The 17,560-nt window shown below is 36.3% G+C and overlaps 1 protein-coding gene and 1 long non-coding RNA gene across 2 annotated transcripts in view; one reads left to right on the forward strand and one right to left on the reverse strand.

Annotated features, from left to right (window-relative positions):
* Positions 1-5,864: 5,864 nt before the first annotated feature.
* LOC117217322 lies at positions 5,865-8,615 on the reverse strand. Its single transcript, XR_004489517.1, has 2 exons — positions 7,758-8,615; positions 5,865-6,505 (listed from the first exon to the last, which is right to left on the reverse strand). It is a non-coding gene; the product is annotated as an uncharacterized LOC117217322 (long non-coding RNA).
* Positions 8,616-9,863: 1,248 nt separating this feature from the next.
* LOC117217255 overlaps positions 9,864-17,560 on the forward strand; it is a 162,866-nt gene continuing 155,169 nt past the window's right edge. The window contains exon 1 of the mRNA XM_033464728.1: positions 9,864-10,090. The gene's annotated coding sequence lies outside the window, so the exon portion shown is untranslated. The remainder of the gene's footprint in view (positions 10,091-17,560) is intronic.

Below are 17,560 nucleotides of genomic sequence, written 5' to 3' on the forward strand. Positions count from 1 at the left end.
ATGCCCTTTCCTTTTCCCTTTGGTTTCGTTCGAACGTAGTTTGCCCAGTTAAATGAATTTTCTTCGAAACTTCATTTCTGTTGTTAACGTACAAAAAGAACCGTCACTTCAGACTCCGGCAGAAGTTTCTTTGTTTTATTTGTCGTAATAATAACCAAGCTTTAAACGTCCAAACGTTAAATTCTAACTTCTGCTTGATTTTTTATACATTCGAAGAGCATCGATATACTCGATGTTCGAAAATTACCAAAAATTGTTTAGAAAATTTAGAATGCTTTTATGATTTATCCGTTTCAAGTCTATTTCGTTTCCATTAAAAATGTCGACTTCTGACGCTAACAAAATTTACAAATAAACTTTATAAATATTTGTTGCAAATAGCTGCAAGTAGCGAACCATATCGACCCGTCAATTGCTCTATACGTACAGCCGGAGACAAAAATAAGTGGGTAGGTAATGGAAATAGGTATCAATGGAGATTGATTAAATATACCTCGTTTACAAAGAAATTGTAAATATCAATGTCAATGCAATATAATATAAATATCAATTTCAATTATTTACTAAATTATCTATGTATCATGCAGATATATGTATATGTATAGTGGCTGCAAATAGTATTTATCCACCACTGTATTTATCCTAGCACTTATATACCAATAAATGAGGTTCAAATATATTAAATTTTGTCTCACCTAGTAGTACTTTTATATGATTACAAAAAATTGATACTATGAACATGAAATGTAAGGGCTGCTAATAAAATGGCTTTGTTGGAAAATAAAGATACGTACAAATATTTTTCCTACCCACGGTAATAAATGAAACTTCAATATATTACACTGGTACTAGTTCGATTACACTGCATCGACATCTACTTTCGCTATCTACTTTCGCTATCTGTCCGCCTATTTTTGTCCCTTACTGTACATTCAAGAATACTACAAGGACTAGGAGATCAAAAATGTATCTGATAGATTTTACGATAATTTTACGATGGTTATATGATTAATGAAAGGAATTTTGATTAGCGTGAGGGATACGAGGGCATGTTTTCCCCCTTCTGATAGAACAAATTCTCTTGAAATTTAGGGATTACCAGGATTCAGAAAGATGATATGTTCCGCAAAAGTAGAAGAAGATCATAAAGGTTTGTCTGCCTACGTCCCGACGGCTGAAATCCTGGTGAACTATTGAAATCGCCTAAGTTAAACTATGTTTGGTATAATAAATCCTCGTGAAATGTCGGAAACGGTGGGCTGGTTTCGCTGTAGGATAGCACGGTAAATTGGTTTGAAAATTTAAGGGCTCTCGTGCTTAGCTCCTGGGCAAGCCTGTTCCAATCCTACATTTTAATGAATTCTATCAATTCTCATTGTGAACGCTATTTCACGAATGTATGTTGCTGTTACGAATTCAATTTCGGCCGGTGTTTCTTGCAATCGTTGTGTGAAAAAAAAAAAAATTACCAAAAGAAGAGGTCGAAAATTTACCACAGGCGCGATTATCGTAATATTCCGTTCCGTCTTCTCCACCAATTTAATTTTAATATGAAAAAATATAACGTCGAAAGGGGATGAGAAATTTTTGCAACATATGTTGTAGATATGCAAGCTAGCTTTTATAATGAATAAATTACTACATTTCGTTATAAACGAATCAAGAGAAACGTATCTAATAACAATAAATATTGTAACAATGATAACATTAAATCATCCCCAAATTACATTACAAAGCCGAACTGCAAGAATATTAAAAAATCGTAACCAATGTTTCTTTTAAACTACACATTCTCCTTGTCGTAATTCAGTTTCATAATTCAATTATTCCACATGTAACGTTAACTAAACATCCGGTACTCCAGTTTGCGATCTGCACTACAGTAAATCATCCCCATATCATTCGGCAAACGCGCCTTCAAAAAGTCGTAACCAATATCCATTTCAAATTTCGCTCTTCCTCCGGCACGTTCACCGCTACAATTCCCATCGCAGCCATTCCATAATCCGGCTATTCCACGTCGAATGTACATCGATTAATTTATCCGCACGTATAGCTGGCGATACGCGAGGGGAGGAAAAGCTCGCGTAACACCGTGCGAGAGCTTAACTTCCGTACTCCACGCGCACATGCGTAAACACAGATAGGGACAAGGAGATCGCGTTACGTAAGGTTTAGCAGACGTATTGTCGGCTCAATGTTCCATCTACAGGATCTCAGTTGGCACAAAGGCCGGTTACACTCTGTGTGTGCGTGCGCCCCTTCTCACTTATCCTCCCCCACACCTTCGCAACCCCCTCCACACTGCTTCCGCAACCCGTGGATCCGTATTGTTCCTCCATGGGAATGCACCTAAGCGTTATCTGGCCACGCACCTGATGGTTCCTCATACGTGCGTAAACATATTAGGATTTGCGTTGTTATCACTGCTGTTCTCCTTCGAACAAATTTTCGTCAATGGTCCCAGTACTCTCTGGCCGCGGATATGATCTACATGTTTGGGAAAATAACTCAAGATCTTTTAGAGTTTCGTCGAAGGTGCGGGATTAATGAGAGGGCAGAGTTTTGTGTGTTCAGTTCCTTTACTTTATGACACCATGACGACGACGTGTATAAAATTTTAAAAATTGTTAATTTTATGAAAATTGTAACGAGAAGAATCCCAAGATTTTCAGAAAAAGAGGGACTTTTGTGAGTTTACTAAGTTTGCTTTATAACACCGCGACGATGGCGCGTAAAAATTTCATAAAATTGATAGTTTTATGATAATAGTAGAGGAGAAGATCCCAAGATTGTGAGAAAAGGGTAAGTTTCATAGGTTTACCTCTTACGCTTCATAACGCCATGATAGTGCCATGTAAAAAAGCCAAGGTTTTTGGAAAATTTCAACTGGAACGAGGTATAATCGTTAGTGAAACGTAATCGTTGAATACAATGTCTCCTATTTCGTAAAAATTTCCTTTCACTTTTGTGTTCATCTTGAAGCAATTAAAAATTATTTTTCTAACAAACCACTAAGTGTTGAACATGTTACGATAATATCGTCATGTATGTCTACCTTAACGCGAGTTAATAACGACGACGAAGTTACGACAACTTGAACAGACGCTCGCGGCCATAGCTTTCCGTGTGACGAGAAGCGTCGCATGCTTCTCAAGATGCTGCAAATTACTGGTGTCAATTACAGCGTGTTTGATTAACAACTATGCCAACATTTCGCTTCAGTTAGGATATTTGCGACAAATTTATCTCAAACTTGAATATCACGCGTCTTTGATTTTTTCGTCAAACACATATCTAATTATATGTAAGGATGGCCCAAAGGTGACTTCGCGACTAAACGGGGAGAGACTTTAATCTTCCATAACCAGAATTTAAAGCCTAAATTTTGGAAAGTAATTAATATAAGTAAAATAATTTGCCATCTTTACAAATCCACGAAATTTTGTAAAAAAATTGCTATTCAATGTCAATTCATGCTAATGCATGCTATTCAATGACGATCGATATATGGATAACAAAAGCATATATTTCATCCTAATATCAAATAAAAGAATAGCTCTTGTTGTATAAAATTGGTTGACATATCGAATTTTTAAATTGTTCCTCTGTAAAAAATAAAAAATGTGATTTATCGTGTTTTTACCCCGTGATCTTCATTTATATTTACTAAACTCATTTATCTGGCGGTTTAAAAATGAGAAAGCTTGATTTTCAGTGTCTGGCAAATAGAGGGAGAGCAAACGGCTTTGCACATTCATGCTGAAGCGAAGGAAACTCAAGTTCGCGAATAGTAATCAAATTGCGGTGGAATTAGGCAACAGACAAACATTTGCAGCATAATGAATCATACCGTATAGAGTTGTTTTGCCTGCATGCATGGATGTAACGTCAACCACCAAACCTTAATGAATGTTTTACGTGATATAGATCATTCATGCTTGCATATTACCGCGTTTGTTCTTGTAATTTGCTTGAAAAGTAGCTTATGCTATCTTGAAATATTCAAATACCGACGTGGTTAATATTGCTGTTGCTGAATTTAAGTGCTTTAGCGCTGCAGTTTCGATATTTGCCGAAATTGAAATAATTATTTAAAAACTCAAGTAATTGCTAATTTAATTGAATTTTAATTAAGAATTTTTAATTATTTAAATTGATATTTAATATCGGAAATATAATTAGTTCAGGCCATATGTTATTCAACTCTATAAAAGTATATCTTAATTTAAATTGCTCTTAAATTTCGTTAGTAGCTTTCCGGACAGCTCAATAGAAGGTGAATGGCGAATATGAAACTGGTTGCCACGATTAAACGGTTGATTAAGCGACGCACATGGAAATAGGTGAACACCGATGAAAGAGAAAATTTCGCAGCCTCTGAAAGCCGTATATAGACTAACGTAATTTGCCTTCGAGCTGCGATTGCTAAATTTAATGAAGCATAAGCAAGCCTAATCAGACCGAGCCACGAGAAGCTCGAGTCGTCGCCTGCAGCGTTAACTCGTTCAAGCACAAGAAACGACTTCGTAATTGCAATCTTAGTACAGCTTGAGCAGATATTTTTATAATTAACGAGTACATAATAGCTAGGTATGCATACGGTAAGTCAAATATATAATTAATTTTTCATACATCGCAGTCTTCTTTGCGCTTGAAAAAAAAGCTTACTGAAATCAGATCAGAATTCCTTACGTTTATTTGAAAATCAAAAAATCATGATTAACATAATTGAGCTACTTGATCGGTACAATCATATAGAAATGAAATAAGATAGTGTACGGACAACAAATAAATAAAGTAAATTTTCAAATTATATATATATATGGATAACATTAAGTGTTAAAAATTGATGGCGTGAAATTGTAAAAGTTTTTAGTATTCTTCGTGACAAATATAAAGAGGTTAATCGATATAAAAATCGTAAAAAATATTCAATCAAAATCAATGCCTATTTTTATTGTAAAATATAGTATCTTCGAGAAGAAATGTTTAATAAACATAATTTTCTCGACCATCACGACAATTCCAAATACTATGTTGATTAAACAAAATTTTCTACTCCACTCAGTGACCACTACGAGGCTTCGAAGTCTCGGATATTTCTTAATAACTTATACAGGCGGAAGCCAATCGTTCAACGTTGCGATAAATTACGATCAATGCTCCTCGGAAGCGTGTAAAGTTTAGACGGTACGCGGCCAATTTATCATGAACAAGCATCGTTAAGCAGAAGCAAATATAAGCAAGTTTATCCAAGCCTGATTAGATGAAATCACGATTAACTCACATCACTGCTCCAAACATCAATTCGATCCATCGCATTGAATGACTGTGCAAATTCCCCTAATTTAATGTGACACGCAATTGCCCAAAATGTCTCGTAAACCAACCATGTTCAGTCATACGTGTGAACTTCGAAACATTACAGGAATCATTTATACGCGGTAGTAGACGCTTCTGTTAACAACTTCTAATAATTACGCGAGGTAAGCACATCTTCCCGGTGTTCGAGTTATTACATCGACTGACGCGGTGCTCAAAGGCGTGACACTCAAATTAAACAGAAGAAAGTGGTCACGGTGAAAAGAACAACAGGCGATACACTGGATATCACGCTTATGCGTAACAAACTTTCTTTTATCCGATCTCACTTTCCTCCCGTTAAATATACGTACAGCGAACTGATTTTTAATTGGAATCTACGTCATCGAAAAATTATACGAAAAATCAGTCACTGGATTGATGCATCCGGAATGCTTCTTCATGATTTTAAATTGGTAGGTGGATATCGTGAATGGAAAGTAAATGTTAGAAATACCACATTGTCTGTGTCTAAAATAGCGATTAAAATAACAAAGGAATTATAATAAATTAGGAATTTATATCTCACGCAAATATTAGTACAAATTAATATTGACTTTGAAAATTGAAATCTAACGAGAAGACTACAGAATCACTAAAGAAGCACACCGAACAAGAACTAGGGATAACGATATTTACAAATTCGGAAGAATGAATTTACATAACCGTTGGAAAATGTATATAGATTTAATTGGAAACTTAATACGATCATTGAAAATAAATCTTAATTCCACAAGTAATTTCTACGCATTATATTTTAGCTTCGAATTTGATTTTTGATTTCTCTTTTTCGGTGGAATGGCGGTAAAAGAATAGATCGAAACGAAACAGATTTGCAGCGTTGACACGAGGACAATTGAAGAATTGGAATAAGTCACGATTAACGCGTACATGCGTGCTGGAACATGGTAAACGACTACGTAAATTGTAGCTCGATCCGGTGCGTAACGAACCGATGTACCAGAGCCTCGGACTTGTTCGAAATGGCGTATGCACGCGTCCCGTGCGTGTAATTAGGGGACATACGTGCTTCGCTTGACAGTTCGTTCTGTTCGAGCAAGTGTTTTCAGACTAATTCGCAAGGGAGCTTCCAATACGAGCCGACTATACAAAACCCCTGCTCGTTTGCATAACAAACCGGCTGAAACAAGTTTTTTAAGAAATGCTCAGTAAAAATTCCTCTCTAATTTATGTAATTTGTTACCGCTAAGAATATTAATTTTTTATCCTTTTTAATTTCTACGTAAAATGTGATCTATATCTAATATCCTAACAATGTGTAACTGGAATATCACCTGATATTTTTAGATTGGTAATTTGTTTTCTTTTTACTTTAAAAATGTTAGTCTGTTAAATATAATTGTTATATTTTCCTCATATTTATCAGTATATGTTCGTTATCGCAACAAGTAAAATAAAACTATATTAATTTAATAAATGTAGCACAGCTTTCTTCTCTTACTCTGAAAGCGACAGTTTTTCAAAGAGTGCAAAGAATTGTTTCGACTGAGGAGGCTATATATTTACTGAATTTAAGATATTATACGTATTAATCGTTGCGGTATTGTTACTGCGGCGACAAAGTGTAACCGTAGTGTTGAGATAAATAAGATTGTCAGACAGAAAATGCTGACGTAGCCGGTACAGACGGAGATAAGGATCGCAAGAAAGAAGAAAAGCTATTTCACAGATCGAGGATGATAGGGTTCAGATGCGAGTAATAAATTTTAGGTGCAAGTGGGTCGACGCCGGCGTAGATTGCCCCCGATTTCTGCATTTCGACAGGAGTCACGGTGAAACTTTCGTTTAAAACTTATAATCGCGTATTCTCGACGTCGTCTCAATAAAATAAGGAAGTTTTAACGTTAAAGACACTGACAAGTTCCCGAAGGGAAATCGATAATTGTCCGAAGGAATCTCCTTTGAGGAGTTTTAAAACAGGAAAAAACGATCTGCTTAGTATCACCAATTAATAATTTTATAATAAGTAAACTAACAACTCCTCGAGAAAATAAGAAGTTTCCCGAGTTTTATCATTAAAATTTCATCAAACATTCATTCTCGTTAATTTAAAAAGATATGGCTACTTATGTAGTATATTGAAGTTTAGCTTCATCTACAGTTTTCTCAAACTGGAAATTTTGTCGCTATCTCTGCACTTCCAATTTAACAAGTAAATTTTCAAATTTTGAAATCAGAAGGTTTGTATAATACTCCCTGATGAATAGGATAATTTTCTTTGCAATTAGTGCAATCGTTTCTGTTTCAAAGTAAGAAAAGAGAGCATTTAAACGTTCCATTTAGCTAATCCATTTTCTAAGGTATTTGTCACGCGATTTTATTCAAATTTGTCGTCACTTTAAAACACAGTTCGAAGATTTGCATGCACTTACTAACTCCATTAGACTGGAAACATGACCAGCTGGAGATTGCGACAACCGGTTGAGAGACTTATTCGACCTTCATTCCGGCCTTTACCACATTCCAATGAGAGCCGATGAATTCCATCGAGTCCTCCTTTCGACATGACCCCATAAACTTGAAGACATCTGTGGTCATTGAGGGCTGGCTGTGTAATTAGAAAAGTGGCTGGTAAACCTTCGCCGAAGAACCAGTACAGTCGTGACAGACTTTAAAACTTCCAGTGATTTCCCATGAAAACTTTCTTTTCAACGGACGAGACCTGTATAAATAATAATGTATTCATTTCCACGGTTGTGTATGCTGATGACACTTGTGAATCGCCAGGGAAAATATTCATATGAGAATAATCGATATTTAGCGCACGTGTGTTGGCGCGAGCACGGAGAAGGCAATTTTTAAAATATAAATTCAAGGCAAATTGAAAAACGAGTGCCAGTTACCGTTATCGAGGCGATACGTATGTTGAAACAGATATTTCATTCTGAAACTGTTATCTCTTGCGAACGTGTTTGTTTATTGCATTAATTTCTACTTGTCGTTATAAATTAATAATCGTAACTTCGTCCACAAAATACGGTGCAATTAATTGTACAAACATATTTTAATCAAATAACGGTAATTTAACAAAGTCCAGCTTTATTTGCATTATCATACCTACATACATACCTAAAAGTAGCTTAAATTTGTCATATCGACAACATTTCGCGTACCGTTACTTCCTAATTTATGTACCTCGTTATAATCACGACACGATTTCTCGAAAGCAAACTTTATCAAAGTAATATTTAACATTACTAACTATCACAACGATCTTATCTATCTAAATATATACGGATCTTAACAGCACGAATTAGAATTATTAGTTGTCTCACTCATTTCAGATCTCTATGTATAGATGTCTCAAATCCTCTTATCAAATTAATTACCTCGTTGCTATATTATTGAATACTTTACTTCTTTCGATTACAGACAAAGCTCTATTCAGGATTTTTAAATATCATCTTCGATAAAAGAAGAAGATAAAGCGTACTGTTAAGATTTATGGTATAATAATATGGTACTATATAACAATATATAATAGTATATAATAATATACTGCCTAAAATCTCAAATTATTAGAATCCCAAGTCGAAAATTGGCGCGTTTTACCAGTCATAGCTTATCAATTGGTTCGAGTTCTTTCTGTTAGTAGCTTTTTACGTATAGATACTCTGAATCCTTTTATCAAGTTGTCTTATTGTATCAACTTAATGTTTAAAACATGAACTTTTCCAATGTCCTACTCAAAACCCTAGATTTATCTAAAATTCAACACCTTACTCAGACACCTTGGCAATACCAATTTTGAAAAGAATCTCGAATTTTCTCGTCGGAAACTTCAACTCGTAATCAGTCCCATAGAAACAAACGTTATCAAGCGTCTCAACACTTTTCGAAATTTCAACATCCCTAAATATCCATCCGCCCTTAAAAATCAGCCAGAAGTTTACAAACCTTTTAACTCAATCCTATGAAATCAGATTTTTCCATCAGCCAAAGTATTTTGCTGCTCAGCATTTCTAAATATCCTTTCCATCTTACGAATCACCGAAAATGTCAAAAATCTTTCAATTAAATCCTGCGAAATCAAATTTTACCAAGTTTCTACTCAGCATTCCTAAGTATCCTTTTCGTGTTACGAGAGAATCGCCTAAAATTTATTAAATACTCTCGCGATACGTAGACTTAATACAGCGACTTATCAGCGACACCGGACGTGCCAAGGCTTGGCTCGCCTCGGTATCTGATCTTTCTTGGTGCACGGTGATACTTACGTCGCACGTCGCTAACAATACTCAGGCCGAGCAACCGCATCGTTTGACAGAAGTCGCGCGTGGACGCGTGGAACCATGTTGACTACTCAACGTCGGTGGCACGATTATTTCGCGGGCGCGTAAAGTAGCGTGGTTTTGCAACGTGGACGCGCTGAATCCTTACGATCTCGCACGAACGATACCCATTCGTCCGATTCGGCAGAGGTCGGCTGGTCTGCAGCGACTCCGCCGCTCGGAAGAGGCTCAGTCGCTTCGCGCGCCTCGTGCCGTATGTGTTGTATCTGTTCACTGCTCCAACTGGTTGAATCGCGAGAAGCTCCCGCCTTAGTTTCGTGTGTCGATCCTAGATCAAACTCGGTTTTTTTTACGTGACAATCGTCGCGACAGTTGAAAACGAACGTGTTTCTTTTTTCTCCAATCACTGGTGCTTGTTTCGCCGAATTTTCCCAGTTCCGTTTGAAAGTTCCCGGCTCGGCCCATCGGCTGAGGTGAGTACCAGTAGTGCGTGTTTTTATCTTTCTCCCTCTGATATAAGCTTCTCCTTTTTACTTTAATATAGTTGAAGTGTTTTGAGACAAATCGTTGTTTTCTGAATTTTTTAAATATCAATCGTCTCTGTGACACCACATTTGTGATTAATTTTAGAAATCGTCGTATCTGATTGGAAAGAGTGATCGTTGATTAAATGGTATCTTTGAAAATGATGATACTAGGTGATTCACGAGTTCATAACACATTGTATATTTTTAGCGATGGATTTATCTAGTGACGGATCAAGAAATAAAATTCTGGGTTCTTGTTATCGGTTTGACTAATTTTGAATTCCGGATTTGCGAAACGTTGTCGTTTTGCAACGATGAAAACACTTTATCGTAATTAATATGAATGTAGAGTAATAAATAGAAAATTTCATTATTAAAATATGATTGAAATATTTTGTAAGATAGGTAAGACTGTCTTGAGCGTGATACTTGAGGTCGTTTAATACGAACAGGTGTCTCTATGTGAGTTTCGAATCTCCATAAGAACGTGAAAGAAATCCTAATTTCGTTCTAAGTGACAGTACAATTTCCCGTCCCACTGGAACGAAAAATAGCATCATTTTCGATCGCAATGTGCCGTTTTACAAACAGATATATTTTTCTGTCACATTAAACCCTATATTATGGTCTCAATACGAGCCTGGTTTTTCACAATGTGACCGGGCTGGCCGTGAATTATTTGTCATTTTGTAGGAACATAAATTCTGTTTTGGAGCTGACGTTTGGTAGCGTTCAATATGCGTTCGGTCAGTTAGTTTTCTCGTCGCTCCAATAATTTGGGGCTATGCAACGTGTTTTCGGGGAAAAAAAATGGAACAGACCTTTTTGTGAGTTCACCGACAGGCGCAGGTTTCCAGTGTGACACGAGGTTGTTGCTTACGATTTAAAAAAAAATATTGATGTTGAATTTCGAAATAAAGAGGAGTGGAAAATTTAATAAATCACTCAGACATTGTCTCTCTGTTTAAAACAAAGAATTCCAATTAATAGATTCGTAAGTGAATAAAAATATTTGATAATCAAAAGTCCTAAGAGATTATTTTTCTATATCTCTTTAAATTAAAGTTCAAAATTCTCCATATGTTTGTATATTATCCTCTTTTTATAATTACTTTTATCTTGGTATTGTGATTAAAACTTTTGATCAATACTGGGCAAGCGAGATTATCTCGAATCCGAGTAATGAATGAAGATTTTTGCGAATACAAACTGGCAACGATAAGTTCATAAATCTTGCGTTTAGATGTTGGAGAAGTTGGATCTACCTTTCATGTTCCAAAAGTAAATGTTTAGTTTTCATCTTTCTTCGTGTCCAAAGAGGAAACACACGACATACGTAAGTTTAGCGGGAATGATCGATAACAGGGGATAAAATGAAACAACCGAGTGGATTTCCGCGCGAACTTTTCGTGTTTCCTACTAATCGAAAAGTAGCTCTTATCGAAAGGCGCAGTAGTCGAAATTCGATTTCAGTTGAATCAAAGTGTTGAACTCGAGATACGATTATTTTCTTGCAATAATCATCGTATCTAGTTTAAAAGCACTGCTTTTATCGAATAGAAAATACGATAAAATAGGATTATGAGGTTAGAAAAATTTCGAAAAATTCATGGAGAATTATTTAAAGAATTAGACGTTCAGATGCAAGAAAATAAAGCAAGCGGATATTGGTAGAGCAAAGGTAGAATTAATTACGAATATTAAATACTTAATAGTCGATAAATAGTTATAGCTTACTGCAGGCTGTCGCTTAAAATATTACCTACTCATTTTCATCGATTCGATATGAAACCCAAATTGTGGACCTTAATGATCCGTTAACGCGCGTGAGAAGCTCTCATCGATTTCTGACGAAATTTATTGCGGCAATATTGTACAGGGTATAAATTAGAAAAAAATAAAATAAAAAATAAAGTTTAAACTATAAACAAATTAAATTCAGTTGAAATGCTCCTGCACGAAAATAAAAATAGAAAAAATGAAATGAAATGTAAAAAAGTTAGTTATTTTCTAAACAAAACCATTCCGTTCTAGCTCTAAAATTGCAAATTCTTATTTCCTAACAATCTGTGTGATATCCTCGTTCAGCTTGAACAGTGACCATACGAACACGATCTTCTCTTAATAAACAGAGGACAAGCTTCTAATTTCGCGCAGAAAGAGAGAAACGCGATTTAATTAAAGCTTATTCCACGAATGATCTTGAATTGTAAGTAGAAATTCGAAGTGCAGCTACAAAGGTAGGACGCCTGGTATTTTCTCAATCTTAAGAATGTGTTGTAGCCAGCCATAAGATGGCGCGTTAATAACGTAGCATTCGAAGCAACCGACAGAAGATTGCGTTCCCTATTTAGAAGCGTCTTTTGAAGGCTTCCCCTCGTTGCTTTCTTTTTTCGATTATGCAAATAAACCGTTACGCGAATATTACGTTCTACTATAAGTAGAGTCGTTTTAACTCACGACGTCCTAACGGGAAAATTATCACATAGACGGTGGAAGATTCCCTTTGAAGCGATCACTTTCAACTTAAAACCATACACCTGCACCTCTTGTCGGCCTTAGTTAAACTTCCGTTTCGGGATTTCACGTGTAACCTACCGCTTACACTTTTTATTCCGGTCAAAGGTTCCACAGTAATTTATGAATCTCGCCGCCAAACGAACCACCGGAAACCAAATTTTTCCTAGTTTATTCCCAACGAGGCTACCAGATGTTTCAAAAGCATTGGAAAAAAGTTTTAGTGCAACTTTTATGTGTTAAAAAAGAAGATTGCGATATAAACAGTGAGGCTATTAAAACATTAAATCATTTTTAGCTAGATAATTTTAGTACAGAATATTGGATATGTTTGTATAAATCTTTCTTATTTTGACATAAGAAGTTATATCTACATTTTTAAAATACCTTATACATTATGCGTTTAATGATTATACACGGTTCACTCGCGTTTGCAAAAATTAACGCGACAGAGTAGCCTTATTCCGCGTTCAAGCATAAGGAAGTTGGCAAATAAATTTTCATCCCCGTGAAACTTAAAAAAAAGCCGACGATTCGCGCACCGCTATATGGAATGAAAACTTATGGTCGAGTGAAGTTTCGCTAAAACCGGAAACTTGTTCTCGGTTCCATCAGCGAATGAAGTACGTCAAAATTAAATTATTCACGTATTCCTTCTCTCTTTAACCGCGGAAAATATCGTGTTTAACTTGACTCCTATTATAAATTTAAACATCGTCCAAGCCGTCTTTCGAACTCAAATTTATCTTGGAAAAATTTTTCGTTGAAAGGAGCTTTTTTTTGTAGCGAAGATCGCGGTTGATCGCCAACAAAGGTCAATTCCTTTTCGATAGATAACAAACACGATCGAGAAGATCGAGCGAACGATACTTCCACGGAATCTCGCCGGCAATTAGGGAAGTTTCAATTAGTGGAAAAAAAGTGAAGAGCCAGAGGCCGATAATACGATAGCAAACGGGTGGCTTTTGTTTAAAGTACCATGCTTACGTCGCTGAAACGATCGTTCGCGTCTCGAATGACCGATCAAGGAACCATTTTATCCCTTGTCTTATAATTAGCATTCTGTTTGCGATTCACGGTTAATATATCCGGAAAAGGAGAAGAAGAATACACAGTGTACATCTACACTTCCATTCGAGAGACAGAGAAAAAAGAAAAGAGAGTAATTTACGTACTTAACTATACTTGAGGAAATTTATGTAGATCCGAGATAAGATTATTCCGGTGGAAAAGTTGTTGAATGTGAACGAGAAAACTGTGTTACGTTACGCTCACCGTCATTTCGACAATGGCAATAATATTCTTCGTTTAAATCTGCTTTCGTAATCATCTATGAAACGGCCTTATCTGTGAAATACATTTAAAAGAGAGTAGGGGAAACAATCTTGTTATTCCGTGTTAATTTGATCGATAGCATATTGAAAGTAAATGATCGAACGCAATTTTTCTGCCGGATAAACAAGGCTATCGGTAGTTTTCATATCAGACCCGCGTCGAGCTTTGTATCTCAAAGAGCTAAAGAACAATTTCCTCCCATTCCAAGTTGCATTCGTTCTCATCTCCACCCATTTTATCTTCCCGCGATCGTAATTTCCTTCCTTAATCAGAGCGAATATTCGTTCTCATTGCGCGGCCTGTTTTATCGCTTTGCGATCGTAATTTCTCCGCCTTAATACCGCTTTCTTTCTAATCGACGAATAACAAGGAGGCAAATTGATCGATTTCACGTTTTTCTACTTGCGTCTCGTTTTCCTTCTGGTCGCCTCCGTTTCATTGTCTTACAATTTCATCGGTTAGAAGAAAAGTTTGACGCATAATTTTAGAGATATTTGCAATTCGAAATAGGCCAATAGAACTTATAAAATTTTGATGATATTCCAAGAAGATAGACAAAAATTAATTTACACGTTTGAGTTTTAGTCATTTTTCTTTTTTTTTTTTTTTGTAAAACTTGATGGAAAATTACGTTCAATGAAGAATTCATTAACGTTCCAAGCGACAGGTGCATTGTTATGTATATCGAATGAATTTAAAGTAGAACGTAGTCAAATTTGTTCGATTCTTCGGTCGGATGGTCCTCGATGACGTTTATTTTGGCACGTGACTCGTTTCAATGAGTTCAAATGAGCATCGACAGGGACGAGACTCGGACAGAGTGGAAGAATTCAAAGGAGCAGTAATCGAAAACATTTTCCTTTTTTAAGCCGATATTGACTGGACGAGTCGCACTTGGGCACGGATCAGTTGTGAATTTATGTCACACGTTGGCGGGCATAAATCATACTGCGTTTACCGTTATGCTCGCGTTAAAATCGCCGTTTCTACCTAGATACGATATCGCGTCGTTGGAAAATGTTGCATCCGTACTGAAAACAAAAATTTATACAGCTGGTAAGCCGATGAAAAATTCTCATCGATCGAGTGCCACGGATATGGGTTGAAAGTTTCAGCAATGTCTCAATTTTAGTTGGAAAAATTAATCGAATTTTATAAAAAGCGAATACGTTCCCGAAACTTGTTCCATTATTTTTCGAATGAAACGAGTATAGAGAGTGAAAGAACGACACGTGTAACGTTCGAACGAAAAATACGAACAATTCTGATCGTAATTGCGTTCGTATCTGAAATTAACTCGAAAGAGTTTCATTTCCACGGAGTTGTTCGGTGGTGTAATTGAAATAGCTGCTTGGTACGAGTACGTGCGCGCAACGCGAGTTTGAGATAATGTGTAATCCTAATTAAAAGCTTTCGCGGAACTTTACAGCGCTCGCCACTTACTGTTAGTTTCTTCATTTCATTACGGCACGATGCCAGAGAAATGCATACAGTTTGCGGCTGGTGCAAAGCGTGTTGGACCTGATGGTGTACAAAAAAGGAATTCGCGCCCAAGAAAATTGCACGTGGTTTCCAACGAAAACTTCGCCTCTGAATAACATCCACGATTGTTCTATGAATTTCAAACACTGTGAAAACTTGCCCAAGTTTTGTGTCTTCTTTCGAAATAATTTCTTTCGTTTTATAAGAAAATAATTATACTGAAATATAATTTGATGAAATAATATGAAATAAAAAATATCGTGCGTCTATTAATTTCTTATAAAACGAAAGAAACTTTCGGGACAGCCTAACAGATACTCACGTCGGATTAAAAAATTTAACACTTCTAAATAACACAAATATATATGAAAAGAGTAGTATATTTCGCTAAAATAAATTTCCTCTTCAACCACCCGAACGCATTATTTCTTTATAGTTTAATATTACCTCATAATAAATGAAACTCACGATAAAGATTGTAATAAATCTATTTAAAGGAAAGAGTATTTAATAGAAATGCTTACAAAAAACATGATGACCAATGAAATAGCGTCAAGGTATCGACAATCGTAAAATATATCGTCACGAAAAACAGTTTACTTCGATCAGAAATTTTCGGGCGCTATCCTATCCGATTTCATTTTGTATGTGGACGATAATTCGTAGTCACACGTAATTGTCACGTATCATATATTTTTGCGTATTACTTACGTGCGTGTGAATCGCGATTGCAAACGTTTCACGATCGTGTTTCTCTACGAATATCGCTACAATACCTTGCTCGCCCCTTCTCATTCTTTCCTTTTCTTTTTGTTGAAATATAACAAGCAAGCAATAAACGACGAAGCTCTGGCAAGAATCGCGTAACTTTATTGTTTTAACAGAAACTCTCTGTTGCAGTTTACTTTTTGCCTCCCTGTCGCTGTTTCCACCCCCGCGACTCTATTTTCCATCGATTCTTCGTTTTCTCTCTCATTTCTTCTGATCTTTCCTCCGTGACAATATTCGTGACGCTTTCGCGTCCTCCAGAGCGAATGATAATGTACCCTTTAAATGAAACCACGTTATCGATTCCTCTTTCGAGTACGGAGACATGGCACTGATTGCGGTCGACAACATTCTTTTGTGCCGCGTATCACTCAACTTTTCTCTTGTGAAACCGTTTCCTTCCTTTCTCGCGCATCGACGTTCCCAAACTTTGTAATTTATTACACGCGGCGAGTTAGGCTCTTTTTTTATTCTTTTCCTTTGTCTACGGCACAGTTGACAAGGGAAACTTTCACTTGAACTTTCAGATTGCACTGTGTAGATACTTTTTCCAAACTTGTAATCGTTGAACGTTTCTAATAAATCTCGCGTTTATTTTTAAACGGTGCTGTTAATAGTCTATGATTTCAAACGAAATGGAAATTCTTGAATGTTTGGATAATTTTCTAATAGTTTTTGAAGTACGATTTATCTCTCCAAGACTGTCATTGTTGATGAAAAATGCATTTACTACTGTAAAGCTACTGCCTACGATTACGAGAAATTTCGCGATGAAAAAATGCATACAATGCAAATAACATGCAAAGACATATAAAATATACTCGTTATAATACTTGACAAATGAATCAAACTTCTGTCTATTCTTCCAATCGTATCCGTGAAAATATAAATTCGCATAAAAATCTGCGGTCTATCGATCTTTTACCATAGATATTTACAAATGTTCAAATACTTTCACGAGCCACTGTACATGTAATTCCGTTACGTTTCTTTTCATGGCTCCCAGATATTCGTATAATTAATATCCACGCAATATTGGACAACATATATACAGCAGACATTACACAAAACTTGAGAAGTGCACTACTTTCAAATCTCGAACTGCAGTATAATCGACAATCGATGTTATCGGAAGGTTCCACGTGAACTCGTTGAACTTCGAACGGTACGCCCACACGCGACCGGTCGCAGGTGCATACTCGTCGGTGAAACCGTATACACGCAACGTGCGTTACTGCCTGCAGGATATCAGGACCGTTTTATAACTGTTACGACAGAAGAGGCAGGACGACATTCCAACGTCGGCTCGATTTG

This window comes from Bombus bifarius, unplaced genomic scaffold (assembly GCF_011952205.1).
Source record: "Bombus bifarius isolate JDL3187 unplaced genomic scaffold, Bbif_JDL3187 scf7180000007975, whole genome shotgun sequence".
Lineage (NCBI taxonomy): Eukaryota > Metazoa > Arthropoda > Insecta > Hymenoptera > Apidae > Bombus > Bombus bifarius.